The sequence below is a fragment of the Lissotriton vulgaris genome, chromosome 7, assembly GCF_964263255.1.
Source record: "Lissotriton vulgaris chromosome 7, aLisVul1.2, whole genome shotgun sequence".
NCBI lineage: Eukaryota > Metazoa > Chordata > Amphibia > Caudata > Salamandridae > Lissotriton > Lissotriton vulgaris.
The window spans coordinates 1,719,356,914-1,719,373,797 of record NC_141695.1 but is presented as its reverse complement, the minus strand read 5'-3'; the positions used below and the strand labels follow the sequence as shown (position 1 = coordinate 1,719,373,797).

The following is a 16,884-nucleotide window of genomic DNA, read 5'->3' as shown; positions in this document are numbered from 1 at the left end:
GAAGAGGTGGGCGGTAAACAAGTGCTCCTTTGATGGTCTTTCTGTTGGGGAGCATAATTCTAAAAACTATTATTTCCATATCTCTGCAACATTGTCTATATAAGACGTCCAATTTAATAGACTCTTTGTAAATTATGGCAATGCCACCGCCAGTTTTATCAGGGCGGTCAGAGTGGTGAAGTTTGTACCCCATAGGCACTCCCAGAGCAATGGCAGACACTGTATGGGGCTTTAGCCAAGTTTCAGTAATGAAACATAGGTCTGGGGACAAGGAATGTAATAAGTCCCAGATCTCAGTTTGGTGTTTAGGCATTGAGCGGACATTCATAAGGATACATTGTAGGTCATTAAAAGATTTACAAGAATTGTTTAACAGCAATGAAGTATAATGACATTTGTTGCACGAGAACGGGCCGTTAAAACAGGGTCTGTTACCCTCTGCATAACATGGGACGGAGAGTTGCCTCAGTGAAGTCAGGAATGAGGAGTCATACCTGATGTGTGTGTCAGCGCGAAGGGGCGGCATGATGTGAGAATCCAGCCCCGTCGCCTCGTCCTGTCGCGGACGGGCGCAGACGGGCAGCTCTTTGGCTGGTCTTCGGCTGCTATGAGGCTGCGCGCAATCGCTGCGCGCTTCCTGTGAGGCGATGGCTAAATAGCCCCCAGTTGAGCACTAGAGCGCTGACCGCTCGCCGGAAGTGCCTGGCCCTCACCTGTCCGCCCTCCGCACAACGGTAATGAATTACCGAGTCGGACCGAGGCGGGCAGGCACAGGAATCGAGACCAGCACTCCGGATGGATTTTAAAAAGTTATTAAACAAATTGGGTGTAGCACACACGCTAAAATCGTGCACACAAGATTTTATAAAACATGAAGTTTAAAAAGCGCAATTTTACAGCAACGCTCTACCGTTTGCAGAGTATATTCACCAGCTCATCCAGTAGCCAGCAAGCGGAGTAGGACACTGCCACTGTCTTCCCCCGCAGCTGCGCTAACCTAAGGCTCCGCCTAAATAGCCCCCAGTTGAGCACTAGAGCGCTGACCGCTCGCCGGAAGTGCCTGGCCCTCACCTGTCCGCCCTCCGCACAACGGTAATGAATTACCGAGTCGGACCGAGGCGGGCAGGCACAGGAATCGAGACCAGCACTCCGGATGGATTTTAAAAAGTTATTAAACAAATTGGGTGTAGCACACACGCTAAAATCGTGCACACGAGATTTTATAAAACATGAAGTTTAAAAAGCGCAATTTTACAGCAACGCTCTACCGTTTGCAGAGTATATTCACCAGCTCATCCAGTAGCCAGCAAGCGGAGTAGGACACTGCCACTGTCTTCCCCCGCAGCTGCGCTAACCTAAGGCTCCGCCTAAATAGCCCCCAGTTGAGCACTAGAGCGCTGACCGCTCGCCGGAAGTGCCTGGCCCTCACCTGTCCGCCCTCCGCACAACGGTAATGAATTACCGAGTCGGACCGAGGCGGGCAGGCACAGGAATCGAGACCAGCACTCCGGATGGATTTTAAAAAGTTATTAAACAAATTGGGTGTAGCACACACGCTAAAATCGTGCACACGAGATTTTATAAAACATGAAGTTTAAAAAGCGCAATTTTACAGCAACGCTCTACCGTTTGCAGAGTATATTCACCAGCTCATCCAGTAGCCAGCAAGCGGAGTAGGACACTGCCACTGTTACCGCAAATATCAGAATTATGAGTTTTGTGATAAATATTGGCAGGTCAAACCTCCAAGGAAAGTACGTGGTATTTACCTCAACTTGCAGATTTTGATGCAGTAAGTACCAAAATCATCATGGTATCCCACAAAAGCTTGCAGAAGATGATAATTATTGCACTGAGCACCTGAATTTATGGCTTACCCTAACTCATTTATATCTGTACTATTACAGTTTCCTGCTCTCCTTTCTCTAACTGTATCCATCTCCCTCATACTTCCTATCGTCCTGGTACATTATCTTCGCCCCCTTCGTTATTCATTTTTTCTTCCTCCATTTTCCCTTCTTTTGTCTTTTTTTCATCTTTCTCGCTCTGTGCTCTTCCTCTTGCTCCTGTTTTTTCCTCCCATTGTCTATCCTGCATTGCAATCTCCCCCTCCCTCTTCTCCCAAGATGGAAAGTGACCCTTCGATGTATTTGTAGTAGTGTAGCTACACAATATTGTGTACTGATTATGAAGTTACAAGAATATCATGATGGATATTCCGACAGCAAGGTATATATAGATTTTCTATTCTTAGCTCCACATAGATTTCACTTGACTAGATAGTTATAGTTAGGTCTGCTTTTCAATCCAAAGAAAGTTTTTTGGTTTGCTAATAACTTTGGCGCCGTTTGACGAATCTTCACAAAACTTTCCCCCCAAAAAAGTTCATCCATCTCAGCTCCTCCTGGTAAGTTTCAGAGTGATCCAGCAAGCGAGGGAGAGAAAAAAAGGGTGTCCCAAAATGCTAAATCCCCATGCATTTTCCATAGACTTCTTTAGACAAGGCTACAGCAAAAGCTGCTGAACGGAATTACACCAAATTTGGCAGGAGGCTGGATATTGGTCCATAGATTGTGTGTTTTTGTGGTTTGTGTATATCTGTTCAGTAGTTATTTAGAAATTAAGGGACAAAAATAATTGTATATCTGGTCGGTATGATCCACAAGAGTATCTACAGACTCTTGAAAGAGTGTCAATTTAAAAAGAGAGCATTCTGATTGGCCCAGGGAGCTTTATTTCTCTTCGGCCATTGTGCTCTCATGGCAGTCAGACTCCCATGGGAGAGAGCACTCTGATTGGCTGCCTCCAACATGAGAAAAATGTTGCTGGCAGCCATTACAGGACTCGGGAACTAAGTACCCTGTCCTGAAGTAAAAATAAAAATAATAATATAAGGGGCAGGGTGGGATACCCTGAACCACTAGGCCCCATGGGGGGCTGAAATCGGCCCGGGGAGGGGGCTGTGTGCCACCCTCCCCCTGAAAATTAAACTGGGCCTCGGGGATGGGGTCCCGGGGCTGAAACCCGAATAGGGATGAGGGTCATGTGGGACCCCTTCCCCTTAATTAATGGAGTGGCCTTTGGGAATGGGGTCCTAAGAGCCTAGCAAGGCTCGGTAAGGGGGGGGCATGCAACTCCACTCCCTTTTAATAAAAATCAACAGCCCTGATGCTTGAGGTCCCCAGTGCCTAAAGAGGCTTGGGGAGGAGGGTCAGGTGGACTCCCTCCTCTTTAATTAAAAAGAACCTGAGGGATGGGGTCCCCAGGGCCAGGCCTTGTGGTGAACCCCCCGCCATGCACAAGCTAAAGTCCTGTGCAGTGTGGGGTTTGCTGCCTTTATGTGTGTTGGCTGTGGACCTGGACGCAGCCCAGGCCAGCCATACGTGGCAGGGGGTTGGTTTTACATATCGTATTTTAATAATACTTTAAATTTTTTTTAAACGTAGAAACTCACTGTCAGAAACAAAGGTTAAAGTAATGTTATAATTAGGTGTGATAAAAAGACCTGTTTTCATTTTTTTTCATAAACTTTAGAAATTCCCTGAAAACAACAAAGGTAGCGTTCGAGGGAGGTGAATTTGTCAGCGACAACATTAACATATTGAACAAAAAAAAGCCAGAGACATTCACCAGTTATAGTTAGGAGAGAGAACTATAACTTGTGCTACTGCCATGCACTCCTTATGGCCTCACATATGACATCACTCATGACATGTTCTATGACATCATTTATGACATCACTCATGACATGTTCTATGACATCATTTATGACATTACTCATGACATCTCAAATGGCATCAAAACTAAATGGACAGAAAATGTGGTCTTATGGACACAATATATCAACAATGTATTCGTCATTTAGAAGAGGACTGTGAGCTCAGGCAAGCTTTTCACAAAGAACTTAAACAACACCAATCGGACTCTATATTTCAGTAGCTCTATTAGCACACAAGTCCACTTTTTTGATCCGACTGTATATATAAAGGGCGATAAGATACCTACAAAAACATACAGAAAGCCCACTGCCTGCAACACCACATTACACACCTACAGTCTTCACCCTTACAAGCTTAAATGAAATATCCCTTACGCTGCGATTCTGCGCATGCGATACTATTGTAGCGATGAAGAACAACTCAGATTAGCTCTTAATTGGCTGATACGTTTTCAGAAAGAGGTTACAGTCATTCAGACAGACAGACAGAAGGAACATTTAAAGAAACAAGAAACTCTGCTATTCTTAAAAAGAAATAGCTCAATGATTACATCAGGAAATGAGATTAGGATGAACAGGGGGTATTGTTTAGAACACCCGAAGATCAGGAATATACTTACTAAACACTGGCACCTAATAAGGTGTGGTCCTATTATTGGGCATACCATGCAAAACAAACCACAATTGACCTTTAGAAGGGCTAAACCTATGTGACAGGAAATAGTCAATAGTAACCCTGAGGTGCAAACATCAAAAAATTGGTTAACTAGGAACATGGGCATAAAAAAATGTCACAAATGCAGTCTTGTCGATATGGGGTTAATGTGACTATTCTATTCTATGAAGCTCTTATAGAGCGCATAGCTGCCAATAGGCATCCTAGTGCTGTTAGTGTGGCACAGACTAGTTAGAAGGAATTAGAGGGAGCTATCCTGGCCATGCTGTAGCAGATAGCTGCACGCTTTACTACTTGGGAATCAAAGTTCCAGGAGTTATCCAGCCACATTCCTAGGCTCTTTATAGCTGTCTTCGGGTTAGGAGGGGGACTAAAGTAGCTCAGCCATAAGAGAGTTAAGATTGTTGCCAAGGATAATTAGCTCACTTTTGTCTCTGTTTAATTTAAGGAAGAAGCTATTCATCCAGCTGGCAACTTTCTCTTTTCTTAGGAGCCTAATAAGGAGGAGAGAGAATCTTGGCTCTGAGAAAGGGAGAAGACCAATTGAGTTTCGTCTGCATAAGAGATTATCAAAATCCCGATGGGATGAACGATATCTGCAGGTGGCCTCATATACAAATTAAAGGGAGTAAAGCTCAATGACGAGCCCTGAGTTACTGCGCATTTTAGGGTTAAGTATTTGACGTACAGTCTCGTCCAAGACCTGAAAATACCTGTCTTCAAGGAAGGACTTAAGCTAGGAAAGGGCTAGTCCCAAGATTCCAGCACTCTGTAATCTATAAGCAAGAATATCATGATTTACTATATCAAATGTTGAGTTAAGATTCAAGAGGATAATAGTTGTAGAGCCCCCCGATCTAGCAGCCCTTTAGCTTCTTCCACCACAGCCAGAATAGTGGTCCTCTCTGCCGTGGTAGGGTCGGAATCCAGTCTGGGTGCAGTGCAAAATATCATGATTTTCTAAAATTTCAGATAATATTAGGTTAACATATGTTTGTAGTGTTTTACTTATCCCAGAGAAAAGAGAAATCGGTCGATAATTTCCTAAATCAAGAGGATCCAGATTAGGTTTATTTAGTAATCCTTTAACTATGGCATGTTTCCATGCCACCGGGACAAAGTCTGCGGTTCAAGAAAGGTGTGCCATTTCAAGAACGACAGGAAGTATCTCGTCTACTACTTTGGCTAAAATACGTGGAGGCGGTAGGTCATTAGGAGAACAGGATTTCATTTTACTCAAGATGTCTGCAAGACTATCAAGTGTCAGAATAGAGGAGAAATCACTGGGCATGGCCTGGTTAATAACCAACAAGTCTTCCTTACGACTATAGTTACAAGTTCCAGTCGACTGTTGAAAATTGCAATATATCTTCTCAATTTTATTCTGAAAAATCTTGCAAGATCACTACACCGTAAGGGTGGGGATCCAAGGGGGCAGTGGAGGGGGGGCTCTAAAAGAGTTTTAACAATGTGAAACCTTACCAAGAGGAACTAGCTGCACAGGTTATTTTTTTCCTTAAAGTATGCTGCTTTTGCTTTTATAATTTTTACTTGGGTAATTCTAATGGTATCTCGCTATTTCAGTTTACTTGTCGCCCTGTAATGTCTTCTCGAAAACCTTTCTGCTTTTTTACATATTTATCTTAATTTTCTGAGATTGGGAGTTGACCAGGGTGTAGATTTGTCTTTTACCCGTCTGCTGTGAGATTTTAGGGGGAAGACTTGATCAAGTGTGGATTTGATCCACTGTGAGATCTTTTCATTTTCTAAAGTCGGATCTGAACCAAGAATAGGTCTAGAGTCATTAAGTACTTGTTTTCATGATTCAATAGACAGTTTAGACCAAAGACGATCTTTCCAAATGACTTTTTGAAGGCGGATGAGGAGTTTCCAAAATAAATGGGTTCATGAAATGGTCTGATCAGGTTACAGGAGATGGATCTTGAACTTTTAGCATATTTTCATTGTAGAACACAGTATCTAGTAAATAGCCTTTACATGTGTGGGTCTAGACACCCTTTGAGACAATTGGGTGGCCAAATGGTCCTGTAAAAGGCCAGAGGCTTGAATACTCACTAGCTCTCACAATAGGAGATTGAATTTGCCACTTGGCTCAGTTGTTCAAATCAAGATGTGTTTATAAAATCATTTGTGGTGACTTCAATACAAAGATGCACCCACTATTCTTTGATGAATCGGTAATTGATGAGGATAGAGCTTGCGGGATACCTCTCCCATCGAGAGATTATTGTAAGAAAACAAAGAAATGGGAATTAATGTTTAAGGTCCTGGTAGAGGAAGGTCGCCGTCCGCTCAATGGTCGAACTAAATCAGACAACCCACTTAAGTCAACATATCGAGCTGGGACCAGACAAAGCACTATTGATTATATAGCAATAAATATGGACGCCTGCACCTCATCATTGCTATGGGAGTAATTAGTAGGCTCGAAAGTGATCACAACCCATTGATTTTACTCTTGAAATACCCAGGACTTTGTCTTCATGAGTCAAACTGTACTCGAATTATAAAAAATCCTAAAGCTATTTTAAATTCAAATAGGAAAAATGTTATTAGGCCACAAGATGGCAAGGAAATAGATATCTACACAACTAGTTCAAAATGGATAACATTACACAGTAAGATATTAGATAACGTGGAGCAAAAACAGTTACAAATGCATATGTTTGGGAAGTTATTGGCACAAATAACCTTGGAAACAGAGCATCAAATTTATTGCGACCCTTTGAAGTTTTCCCAGGATGGTAGAGATTGGTATGACGAGGAATGTCCAAAATTGAAAAAATCACTGTCCCCGGCCATAAAGAACCGATATGTAGGCAAATAAACAGCTTTATTTTGGAGAAAAGAAAACCATATAAGGGTCTATTAAAATACAAAAAGAAATACTACTCGCATAAGCTATGGCAAGAGCTGCTAGACAGAATATCTTCACAAAATGAAAAGAAATTCTGGTGAATTATCAGAAGTGGCTGCAAAGGTCCTCCCAAGAATCTGGAGTTAAACATCAGTCCTCAAACTTATGTGGTGAGAACAGTTCTTACGGACGGTAAAACCGTAGGTACACAAATTATTTTAAATTGATGGGAATGTAACCAATGTTGGTATCTGTTTGCGCAATGATCGGAGTGCAATGCAATCCATGCAGAGATGGATGGCATAGTTTGAAATACGCAACCCTGATATAGTTTAAATGCGGGCCATAATCTCGGACTGGTTGTCCTCAGATCATCTGCTCCTTTGGAGCATATATGGTTAGAATTTGTTTGCTCGAAGGGCTATAGTCGATATGAATAGAGTCTCAATACTAATCACTTTATTTACAGATATGAGAGGAAATTTCCCGAACTTTGATTGATATGCACACGATCTAACAGAAAAGTGGAATTGGAAACCACTAAGGGCAAGATGCACAAGTACACGTGATGAAGGTATATGATACCACTTATCATTAACATAGATATAAACTTTCAGTTGAAATGTGATGTCAAATATGTTTTAATTTTGAATCTGAGATCTCTATGTGAGAGGTCAATATAAAGTATAATATAAGATGTGACATATTAACTTATGACAGATCTGTGAAATATAGGATTCTGTGAAAATATCACTTCAACAAAAATGTGTGATAGTTTTCTTTGTAGAAATTGACTGAATAATTGAATTGCCGTATAAGCTCAGTAAGTTTTGCTTACCAGAAAACTTAAATCCTGCACTAGAGGATGAAGCTTCTCTCATGCCCTCATGTCCTCTTTGTCCTTTCACATCTATGTAAAATTCGGCAATTATGAATGACTGATATTCTCATTGTGCGTTCTTTTTCTATGTCATCTCAGGCAACTCAATGTACCTTTTGGGGATTTAATTTTTATTTTGTATTTTCAAAAATTTCGTAAATTTTGGGCTTTTTTCAAAAATAAATTACAAAAATCATAAAAATTATAAATAATGTGAATTAATCAGTATGCGATGTTGTAACCTGGGATCTAAATGTTACATATTCTTTACTTAACAGCCCTGAAGAAGCGAATATTCTTCGCGAAACATGTGTTTGATGACATCATGGAAGACATCACTGATGAAATCATCAACGAGTGTGTTAGTTTGTTTTATACTTTGCATAGTGGCAGGTATTATCCCTGTTGTCTACCTCATATTGTACAAACTCTTTGTTGCTAATGTGTGTAAGTGTTTACAAAATGTTTATGTTCCAAATGGGTCATAGGTGTGTAGAGGTGCATTTGGGGATGCAGTGCGCGCAACAACATTTGTTTTATTTATTTATATGTTTACTTACCTGTAATCCTCCGTAATCCATAGATTACTACCCCCCACCCTGCCCCTCCCCCTCCCCACATCACCGCAGGCAGCATCTCCCACCACCGACCGCTACTGGCCCCAGGGCTCCCACGGCCCCGTACTGATTTCTGCGTAGTGCCGGAGCCGGCATTGCTCACGCATGGAGGAAGCCGGTCTCTTTGTTTGCTCCCTCCCGGCAATAGTAATGTCTGTTTCCCTGCCTGTCGAGTACGAGCAGTTACATAGAAGTCTGCTCTCCCCCAGCAGGAGCATGTTTAAATCTCCTGCTGGGTAAGAGCAGACTTGCCTCCCTGCCCGCGCTCCTGCAAGTAGGGAATACGTGTTTGCTCCTGTCAGCCGGGAGATTTAAAAATGCGCCTGACAGGTGGGAGCAAACACTTTTCCCTGCCTACATCAGTGCAGGTATGGAAACGACTCTGTCCCTGAGGTAGGCTCCCCGGTACAGGGTCCTTGAGCCGATCCCAGTGGGTGAGGTCCTTGGGGCTTTTAGAGTCTCAAAGGGGGGTGGGGTTGTGTGGTCCCCCTCCTTTTCAATTATTTTAAGGCCCTGGGCGTAAAGCGCGGGTGCCACGATTATACAAAAGTAAAGAAATAGAAAAAAACATCTATTTCTTTACTTTTGCTACAATCGCGCCACCCGCGCTTTACTTTTAAGTAAATCACAGGTGCCGCGATTATAGAAAAAGTAAAGAAATAGATGTTTTTTCTATTTCTTTACTTTTGGTATAATCGCGGCACCCGCGCTTTACTTTAAACATTAAAAGTAAATCGTTTGTGCTGCGATGCTTGTTACAATATTGTTTTGCAAAGCCTAAACAGAAGTTCGTTGCTGCGAAAAAGACCAAATTAAAAGAACACTCGCTTGTTGGATCATGTTTCCTAGAACCGACCAACAGATTCAAACATTTATCTTTTTAGTGACAAGTTGACTAAAGCTAAGGCACTTTGTGTGACAGAGAAACACGGAAGGCGAAAGAGAGGGAAACACAGAAGTCGAAAGAGAGAGAAACGCAGAAGGCGAAAGAGAGAGAAACACAGAAGGCGAAAGAGAGAGAAACACAGAAGGCGAAAGAGAGAGAAACACAGAAGGCGAAAAAGAGAGAAACGCAGAAGGTGAAAGAGAGAAAAACACAGAAGGCGAAAGAGAGAGAAACGCAGAAGGTGAAAAAGTGAGAAACGCAGAAGGCAAAAGAGAGAGAAATGCAGAAGGCCAAAGAGAGAAAAACACAGAAGGTGAAAGAGAGAGAAACGCAGAAGGCGAAAGAGAGAGGAGAGAAACACAGAAGGCGAGAGAGACAGAAACACAGAAGGTGAGAGAGAGAGTCACATACATAGGGCAATAGAGAGATCCTCAAGTGTTTGGAAGCATGTTATCACCGCAGAAGGATGAAGAGATGAGTTGGCTTTTTGTGGGTTGAATCTGTGGTGATCAGTATAGCGAGTTCTCTCACATACTATTCTTAAGTCTTTACACAAGCTTTTAAAAGTGGACGCACCCTTTTATATCACCAAAGACAGACGTTTCTGTTTAATGTAAGACTTCTCATTTCCAGTGTTTTGAAGGTTTGTGAATCCTGTAGGGTTTGCTGAATAATAGACTACGAGAAATCTAATCTAATAAACAGAAATTTAGTAAGAGGCACCCACTGGTTCTAAAAGTAAATGGTGGGGGTCCCTGTCTACCACAAGAGATTGTGAAATGTCCACCTTTCACCTTTAAATTGCATTCTCAGGATCCACTTGAAAGGACAGGTTGAAAACATAGTGAAGGATAATCTGTGTATTCGTATTAGTGACAGCCATGTCACAGTGGGAGGTGGGTACCAATATCCATGGCCACACCACTAAGGTTCTGGAATAGTTCCTTCGTGCCCCTTCAGAACCTTTGGATTTTTGTCGAACATTTATGTGACAATTGTGCTGTAAAAGTCAGCATTTGGTGATTTTATTTTTCAGTGTGAACCCCACTCACCAGAACCTATTAGGTAGGTTCCCCAGCTAATATTGCTTCCAAGCTCGCCCGGTAGTAGCCCTGAAAACAGCCGGCAGTGCGATGGCGGCCCACTGGTGCAAACCCTCCTTAGAAACATTTTGGGCAATTGCACACATTTGTACATATGTTGGTTAATGAATAAATTTAGTTTTACAAATTAAGCACTGCCTAATAGCAACTCCTGTTATATATAGCACTTAGAAAAGATAGAAGGGAAAACCCTTGGAGAGAGGAGAGGGGGGAAAAGCAAGAGGGCACACACTTGATTTCGCCTAGGGCGCTAGCTGGCTCCGCCCCCACATGCACACCCAGGCTGCATCACGCTCTTGTGGACGTTGTCTTCCATCACCTTGCTCTCTGTCCCTGCTTCTCCCATCAAGCGGTTCTCTTCCCAGCAGTGGACATATAGGGGCATATTTACAATAACTGGCGCATCCAAGCAAATCAGCAGGGATGCGCCAGTTATTGTGCGCCACAGCTCCGCCATCATGGATGCGCCGCATTTACATTGGGGCAAAAGGCAGGTGCAGGGTTTTGACACAGCATGGGCCTAAAAGTGACTGAGTGAAATCTTGTAGATTTCAATCAGCCACCTTTAGGAGGCGTTCCTGCGCCGGGACGCCCCCCCCCCCCGCGCAGGAACGCCTACATGTGGCGCAGGGCTTTACAATGTGACGCATTGTAAGTACCCCGCACCATGGCGCAGGATTTGCGCCGCCGCTGCATCACAAAAGTGACGCAACGGCGGCATAAATGAGGTGCAAGGGGCTTGTAAATCTGCCCCTAGAACCTACAGTCAAATCCCGGGGTGCCTCGTGCAAGCAACTAGTGGCCGTGGTTCCCTGCAGATAAAGATGTGTAAATAACTGTTTTGCACCAACATTATGAACGGCGTGTCCTTTCATTTAGGATAGATGTTTAACCTTCCTTGCACATTCTTCTGCCTGCACCTGCCATGCTCTAAAATGTGCATATTATCGAACAGCAGCTGGGGCGGGGCTCCCAGTGTGCACAGCACAGAGCAGGGTGTTTCATGTGAGTGACTCACACTGTGCACTGAGATGGAGCAGTCTCTGGACACAGCGGTTCAACATCCTGGAGATCCTGTTTTCTTTCTCTGACTCACCCGGACTCGCACAATACTCTCTTCTATTGACTCTCCGCCCAATGAACAGCAATCATAATATTCTTACCTGAGGTGTGTGATCTTCGTCCATTATATGGGCTACTGTAGCTCTGTGAGCAGCGCGAGGCTCCATAGCTCAGGGGATAGAGCACTGGTCTTGTAAACCAGGGGTCGCGAGTTCAAGTCTCGCTGGGGCCTCTCCCTTCAATTTTTAATAAAAAAAATACGAGTTTTCTTGTTTAAAAGGGGATCTCGAGAGAAATGGGACCATGACTGCTGTTCTTCAAATAAAATAAAAAGGTAAATATACTTCTCCCCAAGCATGGTGCTTGTTATGCTCAGGGGCGACCTTATGATGTGGTATTTTAATAAAAAATGAATAGCTAGTTTGCCAGGAAGGGCCTGCTGACCTCCCAGGCACTACGGGGCATATTATCAAGGGGGGCGATAGGAATTAATCGCCGCTTTAGCAGCCATTTTCTGCCGCTAAGCGGCGATAATTCTGTTGCCCTATTAGCAAGCTGTCGCTAACAGCAGTTAGCGACAGCTTGTAGGCGATAGCAAGCGGTTTGGGGCCGGCTTTGCATGTCAGCGATATTTATCGCTAATGACATGCAAAGTGGGCATTCCCAACCTGTTAGCAACTGAAAGCAGTCGCTAAAATCGCTATCGCCTATTACCAACACAGGCGTAGCGATGGAAGTATTCACACCAAGCGCGAATATCTCCAAAAACTAACGCCTGCTCAGGCCAGTTCTTAGCCATTATATCCAATGGGAGGTGGATATAATGGCTAAGACCCTGTTAGCAATAATGCGTGAATATCGATGTATTCTCAGCGATATTCAGATTTCGCCGCTATCGCCGGGAATTTTATCGCTTCTGAGATAAACGTTGCTAATAGCACATTATCTCAGCGATAAAATCCGATCATACGCAGCGATAAAAAAATTGCCGCTAGCCCTAATTAGCGATAATTTTCGCTATTTGTTGAAAATATGCCCCTACATCCACTAGAAACAGCCGTCACCTGCAGGGCACCTTCAGCTCACAATGTCATTTTGGGCCTATAGGACCTTTACATAAGTTACATTTCTTTATTTTGCTTGAACACAGTGACATTTTTAGGTCAAGCCATGGGCAGCGGATGTGCTGCTCTGCAAGGCATGGTGTATGGAGGTAGGGACTTGAAGCCCCGCCTACTCTCCGCCTGCATTTTTCATTGGCTTGTATCATTGTCCACTGTAAACTGTGGCTGTTCATTTGTCATAATGCTTAGTAGTCCCTCCTTAGTAACACCTTCTCTCATTTTGTAACATCCCATGGCGACACCCCCTGTTACGTGTGTTGTTACTCAGTAGGCTTTAATTACATCCTCCAAGCAATATTGTCTCAACTAGCTTTGTCCTACCTGTTGTTGCTGGCAGGACACGCTCTCTCCAAGCTCTTTAAAAAAAATGTATAGCATGCATTTGCAATGTAATAGGTCTTGCATTCGCACGAGTTTAAGCTATTGGCATGGCAAATGGCAATTCATTTTATTTATGTGCACTGCTAGCAGGTTTTCAAAACACATAAATAAAAGACATTGTCATTTACAATGCCAATAGCTCTAAATCTCGCAAATGCGAGACCTATTGCATTGCAAATGCTTGTTTAAAAATGGGTTTGAGGAACTCTCTCAAATTCCCTCAAACTCAACGATTGAGATACACAAATATTTTCTAACCTTAATTTCTCAAAAACGACTGCACAGATTTACACCAAATCACAAAATGCACGCTTTGTAGACCAAGATCAAGCATCTTGCCAAATTTCGTGTATTTCCATTCAGCAGTTTTTGCGGTTGAGCTGCCTAAAAAAGTATATGGAAAATGCACGTGAGATTTAGCATTTTGGGACCCATATTCAGTATGAGCTAGCCAGACAACAACCCGTGCAGTTCTGCTGTCCTAGGCAGTCTAGTGCGCCAGTGGGAACCCTAATCTGCCTTGAAATCCCACCTTTACAATCCCAGATCAGATTTCTGAGGATGTTCCATTGAGAGGCTGGACCACATGAAGAGAACTCAGTTGTGTGCGCAGCTGTCAGGGAGCCCGCATTTGCAGAGGCCGCCTCACCCCCCACTGAAGCGGGGGGGGGGGGGGGCTCAGGGGCCGGCGCCATAACCCGCGCCATGCCCCCAGTGGAAAACCGGTTCTGGGCGCTTTAAAGCGCCCAGAAGCAAAACAGAGGGGGATGCCTCCCGCCAAAAGGAGATCGTTCGATGGCGCCAAAAGGTGACCAATGGGCAGGTGGCGCTAGGTATGAACCCCCCATAAAACTGCGGCCTACAACGACCACAACAAATCCACGTATTGTTGGCTAACTTTATTGTGATGATGGTAGGCGGGCGGGGGGCATACGTATGTCTTCCACGGAATGGGCACGGTGCGAGGGTTATTCACATCACCACAGTCCAATTCAGTGGAAGAACCAGTTCGTAGTTGAGGCAGTTTGGGGCATAGTGAGCGAGATAGTCACATTTATGGTCAAGTCCAGCCAGGAGCATCATATTGCCTCGGATTAAAGGCTGCATAAAAAAACTGCTGGGAAGACATAGCAGTGATTTGCTAAAGATAACACAGTGTGATCAAGTAGATAAGCTGGGATTCAAGCAAATGTGTTCCAGTTCCAAAGTCAGCAACGTAGCCACAAGTCCTCATCTTCTGTCCAGAAGAATCACTAATGCCAGCCTGGAGCCCTCAGCATGGCATCATTGAAGTTCTGTAAAAAAAAGACAGTATTTCCAGAATGGCAGATTAATAACATTTCCCCAAAGATGTATCCCTTTCTATAATAATAGCTTGTGCTTTTTTATGCAGCACTTGAAACTGGAGCATAGTAATTTACTTCAGCAGCAAATGCTCTCTCATTTACTGGGAAAATGGCTTTTTTGTTAGGTGAACATTTAATGTGCTTGATTTTTACTCCAGGGACTTGCTAATAATTAGGCAAAGTAGTTCTTTGTCTAGCAGATATTATTTCCTATTTACAACTGTTTTCTCTAGCATTCTAGCATTCTTAGCGGATAACGACCTGATTTCTTAAGTAATTGACTTTATTCAGAGAAACGCGATTCTGGTACGCCACTTAACTAAATTGTTTTAGGAACCGTGGTAACGCGTTAGCCTGAGCGAATGGTGGAATGTGGGATGGAATGTGGAATGGAATGTGGGATGGAATGTGGAATGGAATGTGGAATGGAATGTGGGATGGAATGTGGAATGGAATGTGGGATGGAATGTGGAATGGGATGCGGAATGGAATGTGGAATGGAATGCGGGATGGAATGTGGGATAGAATGTGGAATGGAATGTGGATGGAATGTGGAATGGAATGTGGGATGGAATGTGGGATGGAATGTAGACTGGAATGTGGGATGGAATGTGGAATGGTTGGAAGCAGAGATTCTAGGGAGAGAGGTTTTGGGAGGTACCACTGTTGGTGTTTGTCTCCTCTTACCAGGATCTTGTGTATTTTCATTAGAATAAAGTAGTTTCACTATTCCCGGCCTTGGAGTGAATCCTTTTCTCACTGTTTACGAGGGTAGGGCCAAGTCGCAGTGGCGGCTCCTCTGCTATGGCGGAGGAGCATCGCCCCACTGTACAAAAGGAAAACTAAAATGATAATAAATATCCTTATTATGATGTTAGTTTTCCTTTGCAGCCAGTGGCTCTCGGAGCGGGTCGGGCTGGGCACAGCAGGGGAGAGGAGTGCTTTGCCCTCCTTAAGTGGGCACGACTGCTTGACTGGCCATCTCGGGCCCGCCAAACAGTCATGCGCACTTTGTATCTTCCCCACTAGCAGCCTGGTGAGGAACATACAAAGCCTCCCATTACCAATCTGAGTGCCGATACGCGGCACTCAGACCAATCACAACGCTGCATTGCAGTGTTGTGATTGGCTCCGGGCAACCTGGGAGCTAGGTGCTTCCTGCTGCTGGCCGGGACTGCAGGAAGAAGGAAGAGGATGGAGAACGGAGGAGAGGCAGTGGCCTGCCATTTTAGGTAAGAGATTTTTTTTCTTCTTCATCGTCCCTCATCCCCTGTCTTCCTGTCTCCCCCTCCCCTCCCGCCGACCACCCAAATCTGGTAGAAGCCTCTACTGGAGCCCCAAGGGAAAATCTGCTGACCCTGACGCTGATATTGTCACGATAAAACGCAGTGCTTAATTTTTTAAAAAAAGCAAGTGCCTGGTCTCTCAGTCTTCTTAGGAGGTCACAGCAGTCTGTGCCACCCAATGCCCCTGCCGGCGCTGCCAATGACAGTACCAACACAACTGCATTCATACCTGTCTGGGGACTCAGACTATTCCAGGTCACAAAAAGCTATAAAATGGCATTGGCAGCAAGTATAATTCCTATTTATTGGTTATTGAATCATTAAAACAACTTTTATTATGCTCATTTAATCTCATAATTAGACAGACAGCGGCACCATGTGGTGGAGTGTCTTAACTGCCAGTGTGAGAATTGAGTGCCGGAGTCAAGCACCGGAAACCTCCAGCTCAAAATAAGCATGGATGATAAGCATTAGAGTTGATGACTCAAATCAAGAAGTCAAGAAGTGTTAGAAAAACTGTATTTTTTTCAGTCAGGAGCTGCCAGTCTGTGTCCAGCTAACAGTGCAGTGCCATAATATTCACTGGTAACTTTGGGGGACCGAATGAAGTCCACGCTAGCTCTGGCATGAGTCACCATGTGCAAGTTGCTTAGACATTCTGAGAGATATCGCAGCGGTGACGTTACTGGCTGGCAGGGTTACGTAACGTGACCCTGCATGGCTGCCTTTTTTGGTCCAGGCAGTTGCAGTTCCGTTTGTGGTTCTCCGAAAAAGTATTTGTGTACGCGCAGTGACTGCACAGTAAAGGATCTAAAGATTGTCCTTCAGTTTCAAACGTATCTTATTGGCCCATAATGGAATTAATGGCACTGGAGAATTGAGTACTCGGTACTTATTTCACAGTTGCAAGGTGTAGTGTTGTGTGTG

The 16,884-nt window shown here is 43.9% G+C and overlaps 1 non-coding gene across 1 annotated transcript; it reads left to right on the top strand.

Moving 5' to 3' along the window:
• The first annotated feature begins 11,979 nt into the window (after nucleotides 1–11,979).
• On the top strand, nucleotides 11,980–12,052 carry TRNAT-UGU (transfer RNA threonine (anticodon UGU)). Its single transcript has one exon. It is a non-coding gene; the product is annotated as a tRNA-Thr (tRNA).
• The last annotated feature ends 4,832 nt before the right edge of the window (nucleotides 12,053–16,884 follow it).